Below are 9,115 nucleotides of genomic sequence, written 5' to 3' on the forward strand. Positions count from 1 at the left end.
TGTCTGAGTATCTATTTATAAATTTCTTTTGGTTGTTTTATTTTTATTTCTGGCAACACATTAAAAAAAACAATACAGAACAGAACATTAGATTACTTACATCTGCATTCCATGTTTTACCTTTTATCTAATAATTTCCATTAGCCTTTTTGTTCTCCATTATGAGATTTAATTTTCCATAAATTGGTGCTCATTCAGTTACAATCTATCTTAACTAGGTTTGTTTTAAAATATATTCTCTTTCTTATTCTCAGATTCCTTCTTTTGAGCAGGATCAGAGCCTGTGGCTACAGAGATTGCAATCTCCCTGGAGCAAGTTTCCAAGCAGGCTTCCTCTTGTTGAGTGGTTTTGAGTACAGGACCAGGCACGTCCTTCCCTGGGGGCAAACCTGTAAAGAGGTTTCCTCCAGAGTGGGAGGCTAATAAATATTTGTGAACCAGCCAGTTCTCCTAGCAAGCAAAAAGGATATGAGTCAAAGCCATTCTCTGGTTCTCCCTAGAAAGAATGGTTAAGGTAACTGCCAACAAGTTGGTGCTCCTTTTTCATGCTTATGTTAGCTCAGTGAAAATTCCTAGAGTTTGAAATATGCAGGTGGGATAGGTCTTTATTTCCAGGGTACGCAAAACATATCCATTTTATATTTGCTAGACTATTTTAGTAGATATTTAGAAAGAAAGGTCATCAAATACATGTGCCTATGTTATTTTCTTAGCTTCAATCCAGGAAGAATTTGCCTATCACCTGTTGTTAATTGGAAAGGTAAAAAAAGGAGGATGTGCAATTAGAACAGTAAAACAATAACTGTAAGTTATTTTTACTTCTTTGTTGAAGTATATCATACACACTATAAGGTACACAAAAATCTTAAGTACATAGTCTGATGAAAGTTTTACAAAGTGAACACACCTATGCAACCACCAGCCAGGTGAAGAAGATTTCAAAGGCCTCGCTGTGGTGCCTGGATGTCCTCAGTTGAGCACTGACCCTTGGTTTCGGCACAGGTCATGATCTCATGGATCATGGGTTCAAGCCCCACATGGGTCTCTGCTGGATAGCGAGGAACCTGTACGGGATCTCTCTCTCTCTCTCCTCTCTCTCTCTCTCTCTCATCTCTCTCTCTCTCTTCCCTCCCTGCTCTCTATCTCTCTCTTTCCACCTCCCTCTCTTTCTCCCTCTCTCTGCACCTCCCCTCTCACTCTAAATAATAAAAATAAATAAATAAATATTTTTTTTTTAAAAAGGCCGAGTTGTTTCTGTCTGTTGTGTGGGAATCCATCAGACTGAGAGATTGGGCTAGACACCCTGAATGATGGAACACTGTGGAGGGTGGGTAGGGGGACACACCACGGAGGAGCACAGAGGAGCCAGTGAGTAAAGCATCTTAGAACTTCTAGCACAGCTTCTAGTTGAATGAAGCTGAGTGAGTGACCCCTGCCTTTGGCTACCCAGAACACAACAAAACTGCCAAGTCCGCTTGAATTCCTGACACAGAGAATTGAGAGTGTTGCCTTCTTTTCTTGAATACATCATATTATCTTTCTTTCATCTCAAACTTAGAGAAAAGTTGCAGATTTACTACAAAGAACTTTTTCCTAAATCATTTCGGAGTTAAATTTCTGACTTTATGTCCTAACAGTAGGAATACTTTATGAATTCATAACCACAATATAACAATCAAAATCAGGAAATTAACTTATGATCTCCTTCATAGGAAACAAATTCAGTACAGAATCACCTACTACATTTACTAGTGATGTGTGGTGACACCTTCAGTACCACAGTTCCTTAAGTCTTTCACTTTCATGACCTTGATACTTTTTTTTTCATTTTTTTAACGTTTATCTACTTTTGAGAGACAGAGAGCAACAAAGAATGAGCATGGGAGGAATAGAGAGAGGGAGACACAGAATCCAAAGCAGGCTCCAGGCTCTGAGCTGTCAGCACAGAGCCCAACGTGGGGTTTGAACTCATGAACTATGAAATCATGACCTGAGCCAAAGTCAGATGCTTAACCGACTGAGCCACCCAAGTGCCCCTTGATATTTTTGAGAATTACTGGCAAGTTATTTTGCAAAATTCCCTTGAGTCTGGATTTGTCTGAGATTTCATTATTGTCTCAGGTATTTGAACCTTTGTTAGGAACATCCCAGGAGTGATGCTCTGTTCTCATCCCATCCAGTCCAGGCACACAGAATTCTTATTTGTTCCATTTAACTCTGATCACTTGATTAAGGTAATATCTGCTAGTCTTCTCCACTTTACAGTTACTCTTTTTCCCTTTATAATTAATAAGCATTTTATAAAGTGGTACTTTGAGACTATGTGAAGTTTCACCAAATCTTCAACTTATTTATTTGTTAATTCATGTCAGTGTGGACTCATGGATTCATAACCTGTTACAAGCATCATTCTGATGTTCATATGGTCCCCATTTTGGCTAATGGTAACTCTATTCAAATTGACCTCTGTGTCCTTTTGGCATGTCCCCATCATTCCTTGAGTATTTCTTTTTTGTCTGGAATAATAAAATATCCCAGACTCATCTTTTACTTTCCCTGCAACAACTCTGGAATTAGCCATTTTTATAAAGAGTCCTGATTCCTTTTAGTGGGGAAAAGTATTTGGAAGTCAACTTCTGGATAGTTAGTATGCTTATTGGTATTGGGTGGGGGAGGGGCATTACTGCTCTAGGCCAAAATTAGGGAATATATGTATCTTATATTTATATGTATTTTCATATCTGTCTATACACATTGAAATCCATGAGTTCACACCAATACTTTTTAAAAAAAATTTTTAACGTTTATTTATTTACGAGAGACAGAGACAGAGCATGAGCGGGGGGAGGGGCAGAGAGAAAGGGATACAGAATCCAAACCAGGCTCTGGGCTCTGAGCTGTCAGCACAGAGCCCCACAAACCACGAGATCATGACATGAGCTGAGATACCTAACCAACTGAGCCACCCAGGTGCAACCCCCCCCCCTTTTTTAATGTTTATTTTATTTTTGAAAGAGAGTGCTTGAGAGAGCATGATAGGGGGAGGGGCAGAGAGAGATGGAGACAGAGAATCTGAAGCAGGCTCCAGGCTCTGAGCTGTCAGCACAGAGCTTGATGAGGGGGTCGAAGTCACGAACTACGAGATCATGACCTGAGCCAAACTGGGAAGCTTAACTGATGCCCCCACACCAATACTTCTAATTCCAATTGAATCCAAAGTGTTCATTCTAGTTTTGTCCTTTTCCATATCTGCATCTCCAAAAATTAAGGAACTTGGCACCCATCATCAATATATTTTGTTATTTTTATATATCATACTTGTATTTTATGTATTATTTTTATGTATTATCTTGCATTGTCTCTGCTGCATGCTTCAAAGAATAGCAGTAAGTCCAGTGTCGCAAAAATGGGGGGAGTAAAAGGGAAAGTGGTAAACAATGAAATCAGTATTGAAATCAGTATTGTATCACTAGTATCCTAACACTAAATCTTCCTTCTGATTCCATGATAAAATAGAATAGGTATTATATAAATGTTAGTTAAATTTAATTTAAGTGATGGGTAATCTTATACATGAACTTCTTTTCCAGACATTCTTTTGTGCTTTTTTTTCTTCCTGTGTTTTGCTTTGTCTTTTGAATTATTTTTGTCTTATTCATTCTATATGCTGCATAATACTTACCTAGCACATAACGGGTGCCCCATAATTTTTTATCACCTAATTTAAATAAAAATTTTAAAACTTAATAAATTTAAATTTGTTTTTAAAAACTCAATTGAATATTTTAATTTTCTAGGTAGGTATTAACCTATTTTTTTTCCATAAAGGAAATAATGCAGTATTTCAGAGGAAACTGGCTTATTTTTATATATTCTTAAGGTGTTTTTTTTAAGCATTCTATTGTTTTAAATATGTAGCTTAGATTCTTAAAAATAACATTTCCTTCCCCTAAATACCAATGTATTTATTTTTTTCCTATTTGGCAAACATTGATTTGAGGCTTCCAAGGTTTATAATAGAATTAAAATCAACATACACCTTATTGCATTCCTCTTTTTGGATCTCTGTTCAGGGTAACTATTGAATAGCTTCTTAATGCTATACTGTGGTGAGCAAATGTATTTTGTAGAGTCAGGAAATGGAAACTACTCTAAGAACTATGAACAAAAGGACTTTAATACAGAGAGTTATGTAAATGATGAAGGCCCTGAGAAGCCTCACAAGGACAATGTGGCAGCCCAGGGTTTGGCAGAGGCAATGGGATGGGGAGTTCCTATCAGAGCCTAGAGGCCAGGGCCATGCATCACGGGGCTAGAACCACAGTAAGAAGTGCCCAGTGGGTGCTGGGATCCCAGAGAAGAGGGGCACCCAGTAGGAACTACAGCCACAGAGAAGGCACAGGGAGTGACTGCTGGAGATATTACCTGAAGCAGAGTGAGAAAAAGGAGAATTGCTTGACTTCTCCCTTTCTGCTACCTTCCAGTGTTTTGCCTGTGTCTCCCATTTGTATGAATCTAACAGGATCAATCAGGAATGGAGCCTGGGAAATGCAATCCTGGTGAAAAGCAGCGGAATGGAGAAAAACGGACATGAGAGCAGATAGCAAATGTGGCACAGAGCGTGTTTCTTAGCTTTTATTTTCAGGAAAATACATCAATAGTGAATTTATGAAGCAATAATAATGCCTCATGGAATTTAAAAATATATCTGGAATTAAATTACATAGTAGCACATAGGCAGTAAGAGAGAAAAAGGAAATCAAGTGTTCTAAGGTCCTTCCATTACCTGGGAAGAAGTAAAAGTTACATATTTGAAACTTTAAAGAGTCAACAGTGGTTCAACATCACTAATCATTATGGAAATGCAAATCAAAACCACACTACAGGGGCACCTGGGTGGCTCAGTTGGTTAAGTGTCTGGCTCTTGACTTCAGCTCAGGTCATGAACTTGTGGTTTGTGAGTTCAAGCCCCACGTCCAGCTCTGTGCTGACAGGAGCTTGCTTTGGATTCTCTCTCCCCTGTCTCTCTGCTTCTCCCCCACTCACATTCTCCCTCCTTTTCTCTCCAAAAATAAATAAATGAACAACAACAACAGCAACAAAAGATTAAAAACCACACTTCATAACCATTAGGATGGCTACTACCAAGCAAAAAAACAAACAAACAAACAAACAAAACAAACAAAATAACAAATGTTGGTAAAGATGTGGAGAAATTGGCACCCTGTGCATTATTGTAGAAATGTAAAATGATGCAGCTGCTTTGAAAAGTCTGGAGTTTCTTTAAAAAGTTAAAAATAGAATTACCATCTGAACCAGCAATACCACTCCTGAGAATATACCTAAAATAACTGAAAGCAGAGTCAGAAAGATGTTTGTACACTCGTGTTCACAGTGGTATTATTCACAATAGCCACAGAAGAAGACAGATGGTAGAAGAAAGAAGAGACGGGCAGAAGAAAAGATAGAAGAAACCCAAGTGTTTTTCAGCAGTAGAATGAAAAAATAAAATGTAAAAGAAAAAAACCCAAGCGTCCATCAACAGATGAATGAATAAACAATGTCATATATGCATATGATGAGATTATTCAGCCCAAAAAAGGAAGGAAATTCTGACACATGCTACAACATGGATGAACTTTGGCTTTATTAAGTGAAATAAGCCAGACACAAAAGGACAAATCACTGTGTGCTTCCATTTATATGAGCTACCTAGAGTAGTCAAAATTCACATATAAGGAAGTAGAATGGTGGTTTCCAGGGCCTGAGGGGAGAGAGAAATGGAGGGTTATTGTTTAATGGGCACAGAGGTTCAGTTTGGGAAGATGAAAAAAGTTCGGGAGATGGTGCTGATGTTTGCACAGCAGTGTGAGTACTTAATGCCGGTAACTGTAGACTTAAAAATGGCTAACGTGGTAAATTTTATATTACGTATATTGTACCACAAGTTAAAAAATGAAAAGGAAAGCTAAAAGTGCATATGGTAGTCTCCAGGGCAACACTAGAAGAACAGCAAAAGAATATATAATCAGTAAGTTATTTGAGGGGGAAAAAATGAAATAAAAAAATCTTCATCCAAATGAAAATAAGAGAGAAAAAGGAACACAGAATAGGTAAGAAAAGTTGAAAACAAGTATTAACATGGTATATTTAAACCCAAATGTGAGAACGTTAAATGTAAATAAGTCTAAATAATCAAATTACATGACAAAGATTCACACACTGGGTTTTTAAAAAAAATATAAGTATATGCTGCTTATAATAGACACAACTTAGCTACATATGGAATGGTTGAAAATAAAAAGATGTTAAAAGATAATTCATACACTAATCAAAAAAGGCTAATGTAGCTGTTTTTGTATTATACAAAGCAGACACGAAGGCAAGAAATATTACTACACCTAAAGAGGAATATTTTGTAAAGATAAAAGAGGAAATCCACCAAAAAGATACTACAATTCTAAATATGTATGTAACTAATATCATAGCCTCAACATACAAAAAGCAAAATTTGAAATAAGTAAAAAGAGGAATAGCAAATCTGCAAATACACTGGGCTATTTTAACACAGCTCTCTCAGCGACTCGTAGAACAGACAGACCTATAAGAATAGAGAAAGTGTGAACAACACAGCTACACATTTGACAGAACTGATATCTTATTTTACTTTATTTTATTTTATTATTTTATTTTATTTTATTTTATTTTATTTTATTTTATTTTTTATTTTTTGAGAGAGAGCAAGCATGTGCACAAACAGGGGAGGGGAAGGAGCAGAGAGAGAGAATCCCAAGCAGTTTCCATGCCCAGCACAGAGCCCTGCACAGGGCTCAATCTTATGACTGTGAGGTCATGACCCAAGCCCAAATCAAGAGTTGGACGCTTAACCAAATGAGCCACCCAGGCACCTTGACAGAATTGATGTTTGAGACCACTCTACCCAACAACTGAAAAACAGACTTTCTTTTCCAGTGCACATGGAACATTTACCAAAATAGGCCATATACTAGGCATAAAGCAAATTTCAATAAATTTCAAAAAATCTGAAACCACACAGTATATTCTCTGATCATAGTGAAACACAGCTAAAAATAATTCCATAAGATAACTAAAAAATTTTCCAAATATTTAGAAATGGAGCAAAATGCTTCTAATTAACCCATGGGTTAAAAAATATAAACCACAGTTAAAATGAGAAAACATCTGAATCAAATAATAATAAAAGTACCATATATGAAAACTTATAGGATATAGCTAAATCCATGCATAGAGAAAATTTTTATATGAGCAAAAGCATATACAGGAAATGAAGAAAAAACAGAGTTAATTGTTTGAGTACACATCTCAGAATTTTTTTAAATAGAGCAAATTTAATTCCACCAAATTAGCAGTAATGAAATAATAAAGATAAGAGCAAAACTTAGAGAAATAAAAAATAGCACAGAATAAAGAAGGATCGATAGGGCCAAAGTTGATTTTCTTTAACTCAAAATTGATAAATTTAAGGAAAACTCATTAAGAAAAGAAAAGGCAAAATTACCAAGATTAGAAAATAAAGAAAGAATACCAGTACAGATACTATGGACACTAAAAAAGCAATGAGAGAATATTATGAACAATTTTATGACAATAAAATTTTAAACGTAGATGAAATGAACAAATTCCTAGAAAAACACAATTTAGCCAAGTCTTGATCTAATAAAAAAAAAAAGTTCTTAAAAAAAATTCTTAATTTTAAGCCTTTCCACAAAGAAAATTCTAGGGCCCTTTGGCTTCACCAGTAAATTTTATGAAACATTTAAAGAAGAAATAAAATACCTTACAAACACTTCCAGACAATGAAAAAAGTATATATGCTTCCCAACTTGTTTTATGAGGCCAGCAAACTTTGACATCCAAACCGAGGACATATAACAAAGAAAGAAAGAAAGAAAGAAGAAAGAAGAAAGAAAGAAAGAAAGAAGAAAGAAAGAAAGAAAGAAAGAAAGAAAGAAAGAAAGAATCACAGATGTCTGTGATGAACTATATACAAAATCCTAAACAAAATATTAGCAAACAAACCCAGTGATATATAAAAAGATAATACGTTATGATCAAGTTGGAGTTATTTCAAGAAAGCAAGAATGGTTTAACACTTGAAAATTAACAAAATATAGAAGAAAACCAAATGTTCATCACAACAGATACAAAAGAAAAAAATCATAAAATTCAATACCCACTCATGATTTTAAACAAGGAAAAACTTCTACAAACTAGACTAGAATTTTCTTAATATGATAAAGGATATTTATCAAAACATACATTAAACATCTAACTTAATGGTGAAAGTTTCGATGCTTTTCCCCAGAGATTTGTAGTAAACAAGGAAGCTCATTCTTACAACTTCTATTTAGCATAGAACTGGGAACATAACCAGTACAATAAGGAAAGAAAAAGAAAGAAAAAGTAAAAGGATTGGAAAGAAAGAAGTAAGACACATATTATTCAGAGATGGATGCCATGATTGTATATGCAAAAATTCAAAAGAAATGACAGATCAACTTTAACAATTAATAAAAGAATTTCACCAGGTCACAAAATTAATTCTAGGTAGATTAAAAGTCTAAATACGAGGGGCCCCTGGGTAGCTCTGTCACAAGACCATCTTGTGTAGGAGAAAGTAGTTATGACCATCTTGTGTAGGAGTCTCTTGGTACACTCATGCAAGAGTTTCTTGTTTCCAATAACTGAGGGGTGGAAATTTTGGTTATACGGTTTAATCTAGCTTTTGTTCCTTCAACTATACTCAAACACCCTTGTCAAGTTTACCAAAGGCCTCCATAGTGCCACATGGGAAACTTTCTGTTCTCATTATGCTTGGTTCTTCAATAGTATTCAAACACAGCTTTTCCCTCCTTGAAACACTCTGCCCTGTGGTTTCCAGGAGAGTGCACTCTGCTGACATTGCTCATATTCCAAGGTAGGTCCTTTTTGATCGGTTTTGCTAGCTCCTCCTAACCCCTCTATCCCACTTTTCCACAGGGGAGCTCCTTGGAAGTCCTTCCTGAGCCCTTCCTTTTCTCCTCAATATCCATACCTTCTCTAGATGAATCCATCCATTTCTGTGACTTTAAAT

The sequence above is a fragment of the Lynx canadensis genome, chromosome F1 (genome assembly GCF_007474595.2).
Source record: "Lynx canadensis isolate LIC74 chromosome F1, mLynCan4.pri.v2, whole genome shotgun sequence".
NCBI lineage: Eukaryota > Metazoa > Chordata > Mammalia > Carnivora > Felidae > Lynx > Lynx canadensis.